Source organism: Cherax quadricarinatus, chromosome 46, assembly GCF_038502225.1.
Source record: "Cherax quadricarinatus isolate ZL_2023a chromosome 46, ASM3850222v1, whole genome shotgun sequence".
NCBI lineage: Eukaryota > Metazoa > Arthropoda > Malacostraca > Decapoda > Parastacidae > Cherax > Cherax quadricarinatus.
The window spans coordinates 10,808,738-10,830,620 of record NC_091337.1 but is presented as its reverse complement, the minus strand read 5'-3'; the positions used below and the strand labels follow the sequence as shown (position 1 = coordinate 10,830,620).

At 41.4% G+C, this 21,883-nt stretch overlaps 1 protein-coding gene across 2 annotated transcripts in view; it reads right to left on the bottom strand.

Moving 5' to 3' along the window:
* The window catches only part of LOC128696689 (ATP-dependent translocase ABCB1), a 232,444-nt gene extending 211,391 nt beyond the window's left edge, over positions 1–21,053 (bottom strand). Inside the window, exon 1 of one of the 2 annotated variants that reach the window (XM_070094505.1) lies at positions 20,925–21,053. The gene's annotated coding sequence lies outside the window, so the exon portion shown is untranslated. Of the gene's footprint in view, positions 1–5,839; positions 5,979–20,924 lie in introns of those variants that run through there. The other variant, XM_070094507.1, reaches the window with a different exon arrangement.
* Positions 21,054–21,883: the final 830 nt, after the last annotated feature.

Sequence of the window (21,883 nt, the reverse complement as noted above, 5' to 3'; positions counted from 1 at the left end):
AACTGAAGGTATGGTACACAAACGCTGATGGAATAACAAACAAGTGGGAGGAGTGGCACGAAAGAATCAAAGAGGCATCACCAGACATCATAGCGATCACAGAAAGCAAGCTTACAGGTATGATAACAGATGCCATCTTTCCAGCGGGATACTAGATCCTGAGAAAAGACAGAAGGAACAGGGGGGTGGAGGAGTGGCATTGCTGATCAAACACCGATGGAATTTTGATGAGCTGGAGAGAGGAGACAGCGGAGAAGAAAGTGATTACATAGCGGGAACGCTTCACTCTGGTGGTCCCAAGGTGATAATTGCAGTGATGTATAACCCACCACAGAACAGCAGGAGGCCAAGGCAAGAGTATGACGAGAGCAATAGAGCGATGGTTGACACACTGGCTGCAGTGGCCAGAAGAGCTCATGCATGCAGGGCAAAGCTACTGATCATGGGTGACTTTAACCACAAGGAGATCGACTGGGAGAACTTGGAGCCACATGGGGGCCAAGATACATGGAGGGCTAAGATGATGGAGGTGGTATTGGAAAACTTCATGTACCAACACGTAAGGGACACTACAAGAGAGGAGAGGATGAACCAGCAAGACTGGACTTAGTATTCACCTTGGGTAGTGCAGATATTGAGGACATCACATATGAAAGACCCCTTGGGGCCAGCGATCATGTGGTTTTGAGCTTCGAATACACAGTAGAGCTACAAGTGGAAGGGGAAGCAGGAAGGCCAGGACAAATGAAACCAAACTACAGGAAAGGGGACTACACAGGAATGAGGAACTTCCTGAATGAGGTTCAGTGGGACAGAGAACTGGCAGGGAAGCCAGTTAATGAGATGATGAATATGTAGCAACAATGTGCAAGGAGGCTGAGGAGAGGTTTATACCCAAGGGTAACAGGAATAATGAAAAAGCCAGGATGAGCCCATGGTTCACCCAAAGATGCAAGGAGGCAAAAACCAAGTGTGCTAGGGAATGGAAGAAATATAGAAGGCAAAGGACCCAGGAGAATAAGGAGAGCAGTCGTAGAGCCAGAAACGAATATGCACAGATAAGAAGGGAGGCCCAGCGTCAATATGAAAACGACATAGCAGCAAAAGCCAAATATGACCCAAAGCTGTTATACAGCCACATCAGGAAGAAAACAACCGTCAAGGACCAGGTAATCAGGCTAAGGAAGGAAGGAGGAGAGACAACAAGAAATGACCGTGAAGTATGTGAGGAACTCAACAAGAGATTCAAAGAAGTGTTCACAGAGGAGACAGAAGGGGCTCCAGAAAGACAGAGAGGTGGGGTACACCACCATGTGCTGGACACAGTACACACAACCGATGAAGTGAAGAGGCTTCTGAGTGAGCTAGATACCTCAAAGGCAATGGGGCCAGATAACATCTCTCCATGGGTCCTGAGAGAGGGAGCAGAGGCACTATGTGTACCCTTAACAACAATATTCAATACATCTATCGAAACAGGGAGATTGCCTGAGGCATGGAAGACAGCAAATGTGGTCCCAATCTTTAAAAAAGGAGACAGACATGAAGCACTAAACTACAGACCAGTGTCACTGACATGTATAGCATGCAAAATCATGGAAAAGATTGTCAGGAGAAGAATGGTGGAACATCTAGAAAGGAATGATCTCATCACCAGCAGACAACATGGTTTCAGAGACGGGAAATCCTGTGTCACAAACCTACTGGAGTTCTATGACATGGTGACAGCAGTAAGACAAGAGAGAGAGGGGTGGGTGGATTGCATTTTCTTGTACTGCAAGAAGGCGTTTGACACAGTACCACACAAGAGATTAGTGCAAAAACTGGAGGACCAAGCAGGGATAACAGGGAAGGGACTGCAATGGATCAGGGAATACTTGTCAGGAAGACAGCAGCGAGTAATGGTACGTGGCGAGGTGTCAGAGTGGGAACCTGTGACCAGCGGGGTCCCACAGGGGTCAGTCCTAGGACCAGTGCTGTTTCTGGTATTTGTGAACGACATGACGGAAGGAATAAACTCCGAGGTGTCCCTGTTTGCAGATGACGTGAAGTTGATGAGAAGAGTTCAGTCGATCGAAGACCAGGCAGAACTACAAAGGGATCTGGATAGGCTGCAGACCTGGTCCAGCAACTGGCTCCTGGAGTTCAATCCCACCAAGTGCAAAGTCATGAGGATTGGGGAAGAGCAAAGAAGACCGAAAACGGAGTACAGTCTAGGGGGCCAGAGACTACAAACATCACTCAAGGAAAAAGATCTTGGGGTGAGTATAACACCAGGCACATCTCCTGAAGCGCACATCAACCAAATAACTGCTGCAGCATATGGGCGCCTAGCAAACCTCAGAACAGCATTCCGACATCTTAATAAAGAATCGTTCAGGACCCTGTACACCGTGTACGTTAGGCCCATATTGGAGTATGCGGCACCAGTTTGGAACCCACACCTAGCCAAGCATGTAAAGAAACTAGAGAAAGTGCAAAGGTTTGCAACAAGACTGGTCCCAGAGTTAAGAGGTATGTCCTATGAGGAGAGGTTAAGGGAAATCAACCTGACGACACTGGAGGACAGGAGAGATAGGGGGGACATGATAACGACTTACAAAATACTGAGAGGAATTGACAAGGTGGACAAAGACAGGATGTTCCAGAGACTGGACACAGCAACACGGGGACACAGTTGGAAGCTGAAGACACAGATGAATCAAAGGGATGTTAGGAAGTATTTCTTCAGCCACAGAGTAGTCAGGAAGTGGAATAGTTTGGGAAGCGATGTAGTGGAGGCAGGATCCATACATAGCTTTAAGCAGAGGTACGATAAAGCTCATGCTTCAGGGAGAGTGACCTAGTAGCGACCAGTGAAGAGGCGGGGCCAGGAGATTGGACTCGACCCCTGCAACCTCAACTAGGTGAGTACAACTAGGTGAGTACACACACACACACACACACACACACACATGGTAATGCATTATTTACAGCTAGCAAAGTCAGGGTATTTCTCCAGAATGGTCTGTAATATACCACTGTGGATAAAATACTTTGCCATTTCTTGAACATTTCTGAGTGAGTTGTCTCTAAATTCATTAATTTTATCGCACTCCAGTACATAATGACGCAAGGTGTGACAATAGTCCATCTGACAAAGTTAACATTTCGTTTGGTCTACATCTGGTGGAGGGGATTTAACCTGCCAAAGATACTTGTAACCCAGCCGGAGCCGGGCAGTAGTGACATCCAAGAGTCTGCTTATCTTGTTGGATGCACCATAGACATGTGGCTCCTCCTGCATGATGGAATGATGATAGATGGACTGACTTGTGTCAATCTCCCTAAGTCTTAAGTCAATAAAGTTCAATTGAAGTTCTTTTCGTATTATTGTTCTCAAACTACTAACTGACAAGCCTAGATTGTAATCTACTCCCTCTTTGAAAGCATACAGCTTAGCCAATTTATCAGTTTTTATCATGCATTAGAAGACCAATGTGAGATGGAATCCACAGCATGTGCACTCTGACTCCACTGTCCACAATCTTACCATACCTATGTCTGGCTTCTGACACAAGCATGCCACAATTTATACTTAATGAGTAGAGAGCATTTATGGATGACACAGAATCAGTTACAATTAAAGTGTCAACCTTAGATACATTAAGAAAGGAGGTGCTTTTTAACAGTAGCTTTGAGTCGACTGACATAGGGCACATTTGGAATCTTCAGGCAGTGTGTTCCTGATTTTTAGGGCCTTTTATGTACATTGAGTTTTTACACAGGTTGAATCGAACACGGGGAGATATTGGTGTTTTGCATTATCCGCGAGTTCTGTTGCAGCTATCAAGGAAGTTTCAGAACAGGGTTCATATTTGAGTTGAAATTAATTGAACTGAATATTATGTATATCGAAAAAGTATAAGCTTTTCAAGAGTGGGAGGCGTGTGTTATCTAGCAGTAAATTGGATAATCCTTCGTACAGTCTGTGTTAGGACCGTTGAAGCCACTCATGCAAAACGTTCCTTTAATAAATAACCAGAACTACACAAGTGTCCATTTCCACAGTTTGTCAGCATCGCCATACCATTCATAACCAAAGTACTACAGGTGCTCACCAACAGTTCCATAGCTTGAGGAACTCATCATTGGCTTGGAAGATTAACATCGTACCAGCGAAGTAGCAATGGTCCCATTGTACTAAGAGTCCAGCAAACTTGTCGTTTTCATAATAAAAATCTGCCACATCACATGGGTACCAGTAGAACACCACGGTACATGGGTACCAGCAGAACACCACGGTACATGGGGTACCACCAGAACACCACAGTATATGGGTACCACCAGAACACCACAGTATATAGGTCCCACCACGGTACCTGGGTCCCACCAGAACACCACGGTACCTGGGTTCCACCAAAACACCGCGGTATTTGGGTCCCATCAGAACACCAGGGTATATGGGTACCACCAGAGCACCTGGGTACATGGGTACCACCAGAACACCAGGGTACTTGGGTACCACCAGAACACCACGGTACATGGGTGCCACCAGAATACCACTGTATATGGGTACCACCAGAAAACCAGGGTATATGGGTACCACCAGAAAACCAGGGTATATGGGTACCACCAGAACACCTGGGTACCACCAGAACACCAGGGTACATGGGTACCACCAGAACATCAGGGTACATGGGTACCACCAGAACATCAGGGTACTTGGTACCACCAGAACACCACGGTACATGGGTGCCACCAGAATACCACTGTATATGGGTACCACCAGAAAACCAGGGTATATGGGTACCACCAGAACACCTGGGTACCACCAGACCACCAGGGTGCATGGGTACCACCAGAACACCTGGGTACCACCAGAACACCAGGGTGCACGGGTGCCACCAGAATACCACTGTATATGGGTATCATCAGAAAACCAGGGTATATGGGTGCCACCAGAATACCACTGTATATGGGTATCACCAGAAAACCAGGGTATATGGGTACCACCAGAACACCAGGGTGCATGGGTACCACCAGAACACCTGGGTACCGCCAGAACACCACGGTACATGGGTGCCACCAGAATACCACTGTATATAGGTATCACCAGAAAACCAGGGTATATGGGTACCACCAGAACACCTGGGTACCACCAGAACACCACGGAACATGAATCTCAGCAGACCACAGAACACGAATCCTAGCAAGCACAGTGGTACCTAGGTCCCAGCACATAAAAAAAAAACCTCGGCAGTAATTAGCATGGTGTGTTAATTTTGGCTTCAACTAACTTTGACCAAACAAAAGATAAAAGCAGGCAGTATACACACTGGACAACTGAAGTAAACTATCTTAAAACTTGAATCACCTGCCTCACATAATCGTCACACTCGGTCAAATGAAAAGCTTCATCCTTGCTTAGATTTCTGACCAAACTTGAAGGTATGGTAGGAAAACATAAGCTACACAAATACTTCCTGAGTCTGGTGTTTATGTATGCAATTACTGTATGATCACAATAATTTAATTTGTTTTCTAAATCTTATGAGAGAGGAGAGCAGGATACCATCCTCCCATACACTTTATTTTTTGTTGTTTGGGGCAGTTTGTGTGTGTCTGAGTGAATATTTTTCACATGATGCAATTTTTGTCACCTGTACCGGAAACCTCAACATATGCATAATGTATTTACAGGTACAATAATAATCAACGGTATGCTACCATACATCACACGCACCATCTACCTGCTATTACCTTAATGTTAGGACCCGTCGTATATGGTCACTTCATGTAGCCAAGGTAAAACTTAAAGCACACACATACACACTTCAAAATAAATTTCAGCACTAACCAAAGGATCTCAAAATGTTTAGTGCCACAGGTTGCACTATCTCCACTGAGCCACTATGAAGCAGCACCTTAACACCGGCGTGGCGGCTGTTAGACTGACCTGGCTGTCAATGTCTGAAAGCCTCCCCACCCGCAATGCCTGCATCTCCCCCCCCCCCCTCCTCTACTGAAGTCTCTTAGCTCACGTTGCCAAATTTCATCACCTTGCATAAGCCCCATCCTACATGATGGGATATTATAACGTAATATAGTTAGCTTTTTGTTCCCACTGTATAGCTGTCATACAGAACAGGGTAGCAGCCCACTGCTGATGTATGCATTTTTGTTAATACATTGCTCCACCATTCTTCACACACCTCATAGCCAGTCTATTGTTATCAAAAAATTATGCTCTCAAGTAGCTCCAACGCTCCCAGCACAATCTATTCTCATTTTATTTTTTGATATGGTACTCATCGTCAACTTCCTGACACACTTAGTTTTTCAGAATGTATTTGTCTTATTTTAATTTATAAACGCGTTATAAAACTGTATACTATCTCTTTTTGACAGTTTTCCACCAGTACTCATCCTACTCCTTGAAATTTCTATTAATTACTTTTTTTTATCTCACTTAGTGGAGTGGAGTGACTTTCATTGGTTTCTTTTTCTTGAAATACGAGACGTTACTGTGAATTTCATATAACCTGTAGTTACCAGCGGTCTCAATATACACAACGAGAAGCAATTATTACTACAGAAAAAGCGTCCTTCCTCCAAAATTTGCACCAGTCAACTATAGTGATAATATAGCATTTATTGTGGTGGAGACGGAAAAAACAAAAATAGAAAAGCCAGATACAGCGATTGATAAACAAAGAGGTCGACTGTACGTCATTGTAGGAGCTGCCAGATATCACCGGCTCTTCAACACGCAAGTTATACTTTTGTATCAGTCAAATCACATATTACTCGGGTAGATAATTTCCAGTAGATCCTTCATGTGTTAGCTCAAATCACCGACCAGTATGTTTTAAATAAGTGACCCACTGATCAGAGCAGATCGACTGGTCCGAACCCTTGACTGGTCCGAACCCTTGACTGGTCCGAACCCTTGACTGGCCCGAACCCGGGACTGGTTTCAAACAGTTTCGTTGGACAATAAAACAGACTGTAAACGGATGGGTTTGTAGGCGCCCTTATAAACACAAACATTAAAAATCAGGAACGTGACGGTAAGCTGTCCAATATACAAAAAGAGTTAGAAACAGAAATACAAATAGCTAGAGCTTCATTTAAGGTTATTAATATAATATTCAAGAGGTTGCTAGTAGAATTGCAGTAAATCAACCATTCAAATCATTATGAAGCTGTGTGTAGTCTGTGGTCAGTCAAACAAACGGGCTTCCACATGGATAAATTGTCATTTTTGTGGAAATTGGTGTCACGCTCCTTGTGCAGATATCCCAGAACTAGCTACAAGCAGTATTAAAACAGAGAAGTGTTTTTGGGTATGCCCAAATGAGGAAAATCTGTGGACTAAAATCACAAGGGTATTAAAAGAGGATAACATCAAAGCTGCTTTCATAGAAAACCTGGAAGCTTTCTACAACAGATGGGAACATAAAAAGTCTGGGCTGAATGGTACTGCCCTTGATACTGGCCATGTAGTCACAAACTGTAAGGCTGGAGGTGATGTCCTGGTAGTCAGTAAACGTGGGGCTGATAGTGCTGTCCTGGGAGACAGTAATGGTGAAGCTGGAGGTGCTGTCCTGGGAGACAGAAATGGTGAAGCTGGAGATACTGTCCTGGGAGACAGTAATGGTGAAGCTGGAGATTTTGTCCAGGTTGTCGGGAATTATACGCAGGAAGGAATACATATAAATGACCTCATAGAGGACAGGAGCCATAGTAGGGAAACAAGTGTAGTCAAAGATAAGATAAAACCAATATTGCAAACTAGAAATACCGCAGGAAATAGCAAACAAGAGGACTCCAATAGCAATAGTGAGGATAAATTACCAAAAACAACTGGTGGGAGCTCCATTGTTGGTGCTAGGGAGGATAGGAATAAGACAGGGAAACATGCACCAACAGGGAATACAGTCACAGAAACCCAAGGCAAACGGAAACCAAGCCTGTGCACATACTATGCACTTGGTATCTGCTGGCATGGGAAATCTGGAAAAACAGATGGGACATGCAACTATGACCACCCTAGAAAATGTCATGCCCATATGACAACAGGAAAATGCAAACTCCCTTCCTGTAAGCTTTTTCACCCTGAAATGTGTACCTCTTCAGTACAGGAAAGACTGTGCTATAACTTAAATTGCCAGGCATACCATCTAAAGGGGACAAAAAGATACAAAACATCCAGGCCATGGGAAAACCTGGGTAGCCACAGCCATTCAAGAGGGAGAGGTTTTTTAGTGCCAGGAAGGAAAAAAAACTGGCAGGAAATGGCAGAAATCGTACACCAAATCCAGTCATTCCTGGAGTGGAACCACAGTCGATGGCCTCCACTCCAAACCAACAGATACAGATACTAATGCCGGAAAAAAAATCCCCCCCCAGTACCAACAATACCACCAGTCCGATAACATTCTTCTTTGCAAATATACAGGGTCTAAAGCCAGCAACAAACAACAAAATATCTTTCATCCGTGGACTGCTTGCAGAGGCAAAGGCAATGTTCGCGGCTTTCACTGAGACCCACATAAAGGATCACTTGGACAACGAAATATGGATCCCAGGTTACAACCTATACAGATGTGACAGAGTGAACAGGCAAAAGGGGGGGGGGGTTGGCCTGTACATTGCAGAGTCACTTGTTTGCACAGAACTGCTTAATGCCTCAAATGACGTAGTGGAAGTTTTAGCAGTAAAGGTCGAGAACCAAAACCTAGTCATTGTGGTAGTCTACAAGCCTCCGGATGCAACATCCCAGCAATTCCAGGAACAGCTGTTAAAAATTGACCACTGTCTGGAAAATCTTCCAGCTCCTGCACCCAACATCTTGCTCCTGGGGGATTTCAACTTAAGGCACCTAAAATGGAGGAATATAGCAAATAATATTGTTGCAGTAATAACACCAGGAGGCAGCTCTGATGAAAACTCACACTCACACGAGCTTTTAAATCTCTGCACAAAATTCAATTTAAACCAGCAAATAATAGAGCCTACTAGACTGGAGAATACACTAGACCTCATCTTCACTAACAATGATGATCTGATAAGAAATGTCACCATATCAAAAACAATATACTCAGATCACAACATAATTGAGGTTCAGACATGTATGCGTGGAGCCCCAGACCGACAAAATGAGACTAGTCACGAGGGAGCATTCACCAAATTCAACTTCAATAACAAAAACATAAAGTGGGACCAAGTAAACCAAGTCCTAACTGATATAAGCTGGGAAGATATACTAAGCAACACAGACCCAAACTTATGCCTAGAACAGATTAACTCGGTGGCACTCGATGTATGCACAAGGCTTATTCCTCTAAGAAAAAGGAGGAGTAGATGTAAAATAGAAAGAGACAGGCGCTCCCTTTACAGGCGACGGAAAAGAATAACAGAGCGGCTAAAAGAGGTCAATATATCTGAAATGCGCAGGGAGACACTGGTCAGAGAAATAGCAAGCATCGAACTTAAGCTAAAAGAATCCTTTAGGAGTCAGGAATCGCGGGAAGAACTAAAAGCCATAAATGAAATCGAAAGAAACCCAAAGTATTTCTTCTCCTATGCCAAATCAAAATCGAGAACAACGTCCAGTATTGGGCCCCTACTTAAACAAGATGGGTCCTACACAGATGACAGCAAGGAAATGAGTGAGCTACTCAAGTCCCAATATGACTCAGTTTTTAGCAAGCCGCTAACCAGACTGAGAGTCGAAGATCAAAATGAATTTTTTATGAGAGAGCCACAAAATTTGATTAACACAAGCCTATCCGATGTTATCCTGACGCCAAATGACTTCGAACAAGGCGATAAATGACATGCCCATGCACTCTGCCCCAGGGCCAGACTCATGGAACTCTGTGTTCATCAAGAACTGCAAGAAGCCCCTATCACGAGCCTTTTCCATCCTATGGAGAGGGAGCATGGACACGGGGGTCGTCCCTCAGTTACTAAAAACAACAGACATAGCCCCACTCCACAAAGGGGGCAGTAAAGCAACAGCAAAGAACTACAGACCAATAGCACTAACATCCCATTTCATAAAAATCTTTGAAAGGGTCCTAAGAAGCAAGATCACCACCCATCTAGAAACCCATCAGTTACACAACCCAGGGCAACATGGGTTTAGAACAGGTCGCTCCTGTCTGTCTCAACTACTGGATCACTACGACAAGGTCCTAAATGCACTAGAAGACAAAAAGAATGCAGATGTAATATATACAGACTTTGCAAAAGCCTTCGACAAGTGTGACCATGGCGTAATAGCGCACAAAATGCGCGCTAAAGGAATAACAGGAAAAGTCGGTCGATGGATCTATAATTTCCTCACTAACAGAACACAGAGAGTAGTCGTCAACAGAGTAAGGTCCGAGGCAGCTACGGTGAAAAGCTCTGTTCCACAAGGCACAGTACTAGCTCCCATCTTGTTCCTCATCCTCATATCCGACATAGACAAGGATGTCAGCCACAGCACCGTGTCTTCCTTTGCAGATGACACCCGAATCTGCATGACAGTGTCTTCCATTGCAGACACTGCAAGGCTCCAGGCGGACATCAACCAAATCTTTCAGTGGGCTGCAGAAAACAATATGAAGTTCAACGATGAGAAATTTCAATTACTCAGATATGGTAAACATGAGGAAATTAAATCTTCATCAGAGTACAAAACAAATTCTGGCCACAAAATAGAGCGAAACACCAACGTCAAAGACCTGGGAGTGATTATGTCGAAGGATCTCACCTTCAAGGACCATAACATTGTATCAATCGCATCTGCTAGAAAAATGACAGGATGGATAATGAGAACCTTCAAAACTAGGGAGGCCAAGCCCATGATGACACTCTTCAGGTCACTTGTTCTATCTAGGCTGGAATATTGCTGCACTCTAACAGCACCTTTCAAGGCAGGTGAAATTGCCGACCTAGAAAATGTACAGAGAACTTTCACGGCGCGCATAACGGAGATAAAACACCTCAATTACTGGGAGCGCTTGAGGTTTCTAAACCTGTATTCCCTGGAACGCAGGAGGGAGAGATACATGATTATATACACCTGGAAAATCCTAGAGGGACTAGTACCGAACTTGCACACGAAAATCACTCACTATGAAAGCAAAAGACTTGGCAGACGATGCACCATCCCCCCAATGAAAAGCAGGGGTGTCACTAGCACGTTAAGAGACCATACAATAAGTGTCAGGGGCCCGAGACTGTTCAACTGCCTCCCAGCACACATAAGGGGGATTACCAACAGACCCCTGGCAGTCTTCAAGCTGGCACTGGACAAGCACCTAAAGTCAGTTCCTGATCAGCCGGGCTGTGGCTCGTACGTTGGTTTGCGTGCAGCCAGCAGCAACAGCCTGGTTGATCAGGCGCTGATCCACCAGGAGGCCTAGTCACAGACCGGGCCGCGGGGGCGTTGACCCCCGAAACTCTCTCCAGGTAAACTCCAGGTAAACACACTGAAGTTACATAATTTTTCACTATAAGCAATAATCTCCGTCGCTTAACTACACCAAGTGATCTATTGTCTAAATTCCCAGACTTCAAATAACGTATTATTTGTTCATCTGCAAAACTCAAAAAATCAATAAATTAGTGGCAGAGATCAGTAAAACCTTGATGCTTCACGAAATTTTCGCTCGAATACTCTTGATCGTATTCTTCATTATACAGTATTGACACATTTCTGACCCGAAACAAAGAGGTCATTATGAATAAGTATATAATTAAAAGGTACTAATGATAGGAATATCCGTACTTCATTACGCTTCCTATTTATCTGTGTATCTCTCTCTCTCTCTCTCTCTCTCTCTCTCTCTCTATATATATATATATATATATATATATATATATATATATATATATATATATATATATATATATATATCTATATATATATATATATATATATATATATTTATATATATATATATATATATATATATATATAGAGAGAGAGAGAGAGAGAGAGAGAGAGAGAGAGAGAGAGAGAGAGAGAGAGAGAGAGAGGAGGGAGAGGGAGAGAGAGAGAGAGAGAGAGAGAGAGAGAGGGGGGGGGGTTTCACGTCCATGTGAGGGACGCCGAGAATTACTGTTTGTGGTGAGTCGTTACTTTTCTTTGTACTGTCACCAAACGTATGCTTCCAGTATTCTTTAGAGTTTCACTTCTTTTTTTCGACATTCTCTTCCGTAGGAGGTGGTAGGAGACAAATTATTTAATCTACATCTGCGACGTCCAGCTCAAGTAAGTATTGCTGTTTATATTGAGTTACTTTTATTGTACTTGTTATTTCACCGAGACAGGGATTGCCGTGATTTCTTCGTGTAAGAGAGTTCCAATGTAGTTGTCCCTTACCGAATATTGCATCTCTTAATATCTGGATTTAGGTAACCTAATATTTTTCTTAGTCTTTATTACTCTGACCTGGTGATCCGAGAGGGCAAGGGGAGTTAGGGGACCTAAGTAGTTAACATGACTTCCAACCTAACTCCATGAACGTTGTAATCTCGAAGTTACGTAACACGTAGAGTTGAAGTCATGCGTATTTATACCTGATTATTGACGCAGTAAGAATAAGCTCAGTCAAGCTGTTGGTGGATAAATCTTTCGACCGTCCTTTATTTCTCATCTCTGTTCCAACCAGTAAGTAAGATACCCTTCAGTTGGTAGAAAATCGAGTGTGAGTGTTGTCTCGGCTTAAAAGACATCTATATGTCAACGAAGAAAGCTAAGTGCGAGGATTGACTGCTATACTCATTATCTCTGTGGATATATATAGCTATACGATTTATCGGAACTTCGAAGATAATATTAAGGTTCCTTTACATTCAGTGTTGGAATTAGACCCTAGGACCAATCTTATTTTTATTTAATTGTTTTATTTTTAGTTTTGTTAATTGTCCACATGAAAAGCTTACATCTTGTCATTTCCTTGACACTTTATTACATATGATTTTGGTAAAGGGCTCTTAATCCAAGGACGTGGACTTGGCTCACCCCTTGGGGAGGTTCCTTGATGTTGGTGAGGGAGAGGGGTTCTTGATTCAAAGAATTGGACTTTTCCTCCCTTTCCTTGGATCGAGCTTCATTGCCTCCCATTCCCCAAGTGCTGTATGACCCCTATGGGTTTTGTGCTTCTCCCTGATTAAAACCGCCTATAGCTACAGAGATTTGATGTCATTTGCATTGGGCAGTAACCAGAAGGGATCAGATTAACTTCATGTAATATACACACTGAGACGGACTCAGCAGCTTCAAACAGGTACGATAGACCCTAGAAGACTGTGAATTTGTAAAACTGGTACATAGATGGATAGTCTCAAGAGTTATGATTAAAGCTCAGTAACCACAGTTAGGTGGGCACAGTTAGGTTAATCCACACACATAAACAGTGGGAGAGAAGACAGGAGCTGTGATTTGACTCCTGCAACAACAACAAGAACTAGGTGAGTTCACACAAACAACGGGAGAACAGGCGCAGCTGACGCTCGTGTTGGTCACTGGAGCAGTTACTCTTGCCTACTTTCCCCTCATAACGATTACCTCTCTCATATAACGCAGTGATAAGGATCCCTCATCCATGTACTGCAGCATATTCTCCAGTACTTAAATATTTTGATTAGATTACCTATTACTAAGGTGCCCGCTGGGCAGTTTTATATAGGCCATTCCCGATTTTGGCTTCCGTGCGTCATCGGATAGCCTCCTTTAGTTTAATATGTTTATTATGCACCCCATACCCATCCTGTGGGCGGTAGTGAAAAGATTACAGAGGTACATAGTGGGCTCAGGGACTGGGTCCCAAAGTTTTGATAGCAGAGCAGGTTACAAAGGTAATGAACTCCAGGTAGATCTGGTCACAGTCATGACAAGTTACATGGCCTCCTGTGATGACTTTCAGACTTCCAGCTTAGCATATCCTAATTAAAAGGAGGTTGGGATTATTAGAATGTGTTGGCGCCAATTTTATTTATAACTAAACTGGCACGGCTTTTTTTCCATAGATAACTGAAGTATGCCTGTTGTGGACGGTTTATCTTAATAGCTGATTCATCTTATGAAGAATTATAATTTCTGGGTTTAGTCTGCGTAGATGCAAATTTGTCATTTTTTCTGAGAGTTAACATGCTTGAAAATGTTGGATTCTGTGCTATAACTGAAGAATGCTACATGTGGTTGGCTTCAAACTTTTAGCGCCGGTGTTTTTGTATCAAAGGAAGCGCTTCCTTGATTTTGGGTTAATTTTTGTTTGCCACTTTTACTATATAAATTGGTTTCTGTGCAATACCTAGAGAATGTGTCTTCTGATCGACATCCAAGTTTAAACACTGGTGATGCTACCTAGAGATAGGTTTTGCTTCGTTTTTGGGCAAGTTAGATGCCAATTTGCCAATTTTACTGAATAAATTGGGAAATTAGAGTACTGATTTTCATGAAATAATTTGTGAATGTCTTATCAAATAGGCTTAAATAAATTAACACCGGTAACTTGATAATGCATTTTCTGAGCTGCATATATTCTGAGTTATTGGTCTTTGTGAACTAACTGGAGAATACTTTGTTTAATTGGTTTTAAATGTTCAAAGCTGACGTTTTTCTAGTAGAAGGTTGCAATTAGTTTTGGGTTATGTAGGTGCAGATTTACCATTTTCACTGAAGAATTTGGGATATAGTTTCCATGCAATAATTTATGAATACCTCTAACAAACCTTCAACACTGATAGTTAACTGCATCAGAAACTTATGCTACACTCTGTACCACCGATATTCCATTTGCTTGCATTGAGGAGGAGAGGGCAAGGCTTGTGGTATACTAGGATACCATCCTCGGATGGCGCATCAATATTAGAAACATTTCTTTTCCAGTGATATATGGGGCTGATAAACCTGTACTTCATTAATTTTTCGTAAAACAGTTTGGTAGGAGAATTTACACTGTAACAAAGACATACATTTTAATTATTATCCAGTTTATCTTCGTAAATCCTCTTAGGTTTTAAATATCTTTATATCTATAAGGTACACAGGCCTAGCTGATTATTATTATTATATTCAAGGGGGGAAACGCTAAACCCGGAGGATTATACAGCGCCTGGGGGGGGATGTGGAAGGCATTCAGGCTTAATTTGGGGAACTGGAGCACAGATCCAATTCCCTAAATCAAGGGAATTGGATCTGTGCTTCAGTTCCCCGAATTAAGCCTGAATGCCCTCCACATCCCCCCCCCCCCCGGCGCTGTATAATCCTCCGGGTTTAGCGCTTCCCCCCTTGAATATAATAATAATAATCAGCTAGGCCTGTGTACCTTATAGATATAAAGATATTTAAAACCTTAGAGGATTTACGAAAATAAACTGGATAATAATTAAAATGTATGTCTTTGTTACAGTGTAAATAAGGCCTAGCTGACATAACGACATATTACTATATAGAAAGTCGCTTCTTATGCAGAGCATTTCGGGCAAATTAGGTCAATTTTGTCCCGGGATGCGACCTACACCAGTCGACTAACACCCAGGTACCCACTTTACTGATTAGTGAACACAGACAACCGGTGTAAGGAAACACGCCCAATGTTTCTACCTTCGCCGGGAATCGAACCTGGATCTCACCGTGTGAAGCGAGAGCTTTTGTAACCAGGCCACTAATATTTGACAATGAATGTTACATGTGCAGGATGTTAATAACACATGTAACATATGTTGCTTACTCTAGAGTTCGTTGATAACAATGTAAAAAGGCACCCTGTACACGTTATCTACTCAATGTGATATCTTATCTAAGGATTTTATTTTTAGGCACTGTACTGACATTCTATTCTATTAAGACTTCATTTTCCACTTCTTGTGTAATAATTGACAACAGCTTCGGCTCCCTTGTCAGTGATACATTTAGTAAATGTCATGTTACTTCTTGACCTGTTAGTATAGTCAGTCATGTTACCCATGTATCTCAGCCTTGAAAGTTTCAACAAGGTCATAAACGGTATGAAGATCCATCTCCATAACTAACGTCAATATGAAGGTCATAGTCACTAAATTTAATAATCCAAGATTATATTGGTGAGCACTGCTGTCACATCTTTCTATCACTCTTATAATACGGCAAGTCACTATCAAGGTATTTCTCAGTGTACATACGACGAGTTTATTTTAATACCTAACTTTCTGTGATGGATTGCAATATAAGTGACTTAAAACCAAAGTAAGTTGAGGCCTTAAGAATCATTTTGGTCAACTGACTCTGAAGCCTAATATCTAACCTATTCATAAGTATGTACGGTCGAACAGAATTTGTCTTACCAGTCCAACTTTTACACGAGTGGGGGCAGTACTAGTAGTGTCTTATTAAGGTGAAGCTAGTCCCAATAGCACAGCCATATCATTAACCAGCTCATCAATGCGCACAAACTCTGCCTAGAAAGCACGACAGCATTATATTACCAACCTCATTTCTCCTCCTATCTTCATTTACTCAGCCTAAAATCAAGAAGCAACTTATTAAGCTATTACTGTAGGTCGTCTGCATCATGTATATTTCTATTTTTTTTTCTCATTAGTTTCATGTCGTCTTTAAGGGTTGCTTAGTTATTCACACGTATTAAAAACAGCGTGGTTTACAGAGCCTATCCATGGGCGCCTCTGCTTCCTAACTGTCCTGCTTTTTCTAACTTAGAATCATCACGCCACGTGGTGTTACACTAGTAGTGTTAAGCCACATATTGTTACACCAGCGTTACAGCACAGTGTAATACCAGTGTTACTACAACGTTACACCACATAGTGGTGTAATACTATGTTGCTGCCCTCAACCTAGGAAAACCCCGAAGAAAAAACTCAACAAAAAAATCCCACAGAAAATAGTTCCACAAAAATTAAGAAAAAATCCTAATAATCCATGAAACGATCCCGTTCTGGTTAAATCCTGCCTACCACTACCAACCTCCGTTCTTACTAAGAAGTAGTTGTTTCTGAGAAAGGACGTCTTATCACTTATTTTCCCGTTATTGTAAGATTATCAACGTGATTTGTCAGTTCCCCCCAAAAAGTCTATATTCTGCATTTGGACTAGCATTCTTATCTTTTGCAGTCTTTAACACTAAATATTGCATTGCCTGTTCTCCAGCTGTTTATTGTCTCTCCCTGTAATGGCGCACCCGAGCATGGCTGTCGTAATATGATGCAATTTATGCTACACGTGATGTTAACACCTACTTATATATCAAGAGATCAAATAAACCCACGATGACACTTATGCACTCACTCCCTCTCTTCTCTCTACTCATCCTTTATCCCCTCCCTTCCCTCCATCTTTCTCTCTCTCTCTCTCCTTGTCTGGCATCCACTTATGCATGGTTCAGAAAAATACTCTTACTTATGTTATTGTCATCCACTCTGCTCGGCCATCATTCAATTTTTCAATAACGAGACTGACTTTGATTCACTATCACATAAGGACTATAAATTGAGATAAATCCGCGCCGAGTCAGTTGAAGGTCAGCATCATCAGGGGTCGGTCATTTCAGGTTTAGCAGTGTCAGTACTAAGTCATTTCAACGTCAGCAGTGTCAACACTGTCATTTCATCGTTATCATTGTCACCCCTCAGTTAGTCCAATGCCATTAATGTCACCACTGATTCAATTCATAATTATCTTTGAGTTAGTTGAACGTCTGTAGTGTCAGTGCTGAATGACTTCAACTTCAGCAGCATCCACCTTGAGTCAGTTCAACTGTTTCAACGGACGGCAGGGAAGTAGTGTCTACATATGTGTGGGAGATCCTTGGGGGGTATGTCTGGCCAATCGTATCAATTTCTGAGATTGAGATAGAGAGAGAAGGGCTAATGCGGGATGGGGGTAGGGTGAATTGCTGTAGCTACGCTTGCAATGGTGCTGGTTGAGTAAGGTCAGCTGAATAGGGTCACAAGGCCAAGGGGACACGATGAACAGATGGCTAGGAAGACTAAGAAATAAAACTTAGTAGAAGTGGAGGATGACTTTGTATATCTGTTCTCCCGTCTTTTAATAACATGTTCATTTTTCCCACTACAATCTACCTTGTCCAATCACTATCACATTTGCTTTGTCTGTTTCGTAAGGTGAGGTCTAGGATTTTTCTTTAATTTATGGTATAACCTAAGAAATCTTTGATGACAATTGTGTTGTAAAGGTCTGAGTTTTGCTCAGACCAAAGTAGAGACGAAGAGGGAGAGGGAGGGAGGTATTATGCAAGGAACTAGCAAATGAGCTTGAAGAAAGTAGAACTGTACAGATAGGAACTAGCCGATCCATTATCCATCACAATGAAATGTGGTCGTTAAACATATCTGTGGAGAAAGTAACAAGGTCAATAGATTGTAAGATGTTGTTACTGCTTTAGATATCCCTGGCAGTATGGTTTGTATGATGTCAGCGACATAAAATGCAGTGTGTGGACAGAGACAGGGACATACACTGGAGCATTATATTACATTTCAGAGACACTGCCATGGAAACTTTACAGGATATGGCAAAATACTTCATTTTTAATGATAAAATGTCTGAAATCTTGAGGTTGTATCCACGTCGACTAGAAGAACAAACTATCTTTATAGAGATAGCAACCCAACTATGGAAAATTACATTTACCTGGATGAATCTCATTACATACATACAAGTAAATGGTAACAAAGATAAGTATTATTTATCAAAGTTACAGAGAGAAGTAGGAATTTTTAGGACACCTAGGTCGAAAAAATGTCCCCCTTCGATACCTACCATCTATCTCTCCACAAGTTGCTCTAGACCTATATTAATTGCAAATCAAATGTGCATACACACCAGGAATTCTGGTAAAATTATAATTTTTGTTTGACTGTATATTAAATTTAATAAATGATTACATATACACATTTATATAACAGAAGGAGAATTTATAATCATAACACTCACCAATTTGTCTGGAGATTACTGTGTATAATACTCAAAAACCTCCCTCTAACTAAATTTATGATGATAATACTGGCCAGAATTACAAACATAATTTAGATAGTTTATCTGAGGTTCCTGGAGCTGTCCTGTACATAGATTTAATGCTCAAATTATGCAGAAATGCACATCCAACAATTTCGGCTCCTATTTGAGAGGTGTAAGCCCAATATAACCTCTAGAGCGACGAAAATTATACACCTTATTTTCACTAACATTTTCTTGGCTCATTCAAAAACACAATGGCGACTCCTTGCTCGTCAGCGCAGGCGCCGAGTTTCCCATTTTTTATATAATTTTTATTAAATACAATATTTTTTTTTAAATTTACATACAAATACACTATTTTCGGAAAATATACTATATATTTTCCACACCAACTATGACCATTATTTTACTATTTTTTAGAGGTAATAAGATTTTTTTTTTAGAGCCTGCATTCCATACTGTACTGTGCACAACGAATATATGAAGAAATTAAAAACAAAGTGGTAATTAGATGCCATTTTTATACTGTATTCTTTATTGTGCTGTATACAACTCTATGAAGCAATTGTAAAATACGAAAGGGCTAATATTCTTTTACAGAAATGTAACAGTGCTCAGCGGGAGCTGACAAAGACCCATTGTGCCTCCGTAATCCTGTTTTTTTTTTTTTTTTTTTTTTTGCGCTATCGTTCACAAGCTGAACTGCGGGTGTATATTTTACTCAAAACTATCGAAAAAGCGACACAAAATGTGAACGTTGGCTGTTTACTCTCATGCTTCCATAGTCTTGACTGTTCTCCATTTTCAGTTTGCGCTTCAAAAGTCTCGTCTTTATGCATTATTACATTTATAAAATGGGGCTAGAGTTTAGCAAGGTTTTAGGGCTTTCGGGTTTCACCCGAGGTCTCTTATGCATAGGTAAAGAAACAGTGGAGGAGATCCAGCATAACTAAGAAAAGATACTGTCATCAGGAAGGATCACTATGATCGGCGGAGATGTAGATGGAGCATTATCTGCCTGATGTCTACAACGCCAGCAATTTGAAGGAGCTCTTTGCAGCCAAAACTTAGCTTGGAGACGTTACATGGAAAGGTATAAGAAGAATATATATTCCGACTTTAGTGATAAACGAGTCCAGGAGTTACCAGCAAACATGTTTGGAGATTTGGCCTGGTGGCTAAAGCTCCCTCTTCATACACGGAGGGCCCGGGTTCGATTCCCGGCGGGTGGAAACATTTCGACACGTAACCCGGGCCCTCCGTGTGTGAAGCGGGAGTTTTAGCCACCGGGCCTGAATGGTCTAGCTATATAATATATATATATATATATAGATATATATATATATATATATATATATATATATATATATATATATATATATATATATATATATATATATATATATCATGAGATACTATTATAAGACTCAAGGAAGCAAAATGGCTGTGGGAAAGACATTTGAGCGGGTCACCATATGATCAAGACCCGCATTAGATTATTTTTCCTGACGAATAAATTAACAACAAGGGCACAGGGCATATAACCAAAGATGAACGCAGGTCTATGAAGTCTATATCATTATTATAATCATGGGGAGAACGGTAAACCAGTAGGAGTCGTACAGCGCCTGGTAGAATGGGAGGTAATCAGGTTCGACCCAAGGAACGGGAGGTCAGGTTTAATTCATGGATAAAGAGCTTTTCTCCCGCACTTCCTCGAGGGGTAGAGACTACAATAATTCAAAAGGAGTAGAGACCAGTTAAGGCTCTGAAAGTGAGAAAAACTTTAAAGCACTCAAAGAGCAGGCAGTGCTATGACACGTGACTATTGAAGGAGGCTTTCAGCCTGCAGTAGATTGATACAGTACATGAGGAACATCTCAGTTGCCCTAACAGGGAATAAAGTAAACTCTAAGAGTATATACACTAAAAACACACACAACTCTCTCGGTGTACATACCTTGTGTCAGAGGTATGAGTATATATTTCACAGAACGAAATGGACGTCTCGCCTCAATCAGAGCTCGGTGGTAACTCAGTGTAGGGCAAGACAACCTTGAAACTGAAAAGGACCGAATATCTGCCTCTGGTTATCACTGAACTTCCAGAGATAAAATAAGCCAACGATTATTATATAGTTGCATCACTGATACGAACACATACCAATCTATAATCCTGCCTCAACATGATAACGATAACCTGTAAATATGCTTTCTTGACAAGAATAATAAGCGTTGTTTTGAACTGTTAAGAACTTATTGCTACCAGAATTTGTTTTAGCTAACAGAATGTTGGGTCCTATTCCCTCTCTACAGTATGTGCGTCTGTAATATTTTGACCACCTACAGGATGGCTATACGGGGAATAAAAAAAATCAGTATTTTTTTTTTTAGTATCAGATTTTACTTCTTTTATGTATCACATCTATGTTGCAAGCAAAAATTTTTTAGCGCTGATCGGTAACCAAACTTTTACTTGATAATCGACAGCGGCGAAATATACAATTAATTAATTGAATAAATTGAGATGTATGCATTTTTCTTTAAGGATCCGTTTGACTGATCTTGAATAAACTGAATAATTCTTCTTCTTCAACTGGGAAAAATTGAGTTACATCAAGAGGTGCGGGGCACGTAGTCGACCTTGTCCTTGTAACACAATCAGGTCTAGTCTATTTGCTATTTTTATTATTACTACCAACACTTGTTACCATAAAAGATATTCCCAGATCAATTCGTGAAAACAGACTTAACATATAAGCGTACAGTCTGCCTAGACTATGTATATTCGAGAAAGAAGCGAAGCAACAAAAAAATATTAAATGCAAATAGATAATATAAAATTCCTACAGAAGAAGATAAGGTTACTAAATTGCCAAATCGACCTCAAATGTCCCAACATTGCAAAAACTTACAATGA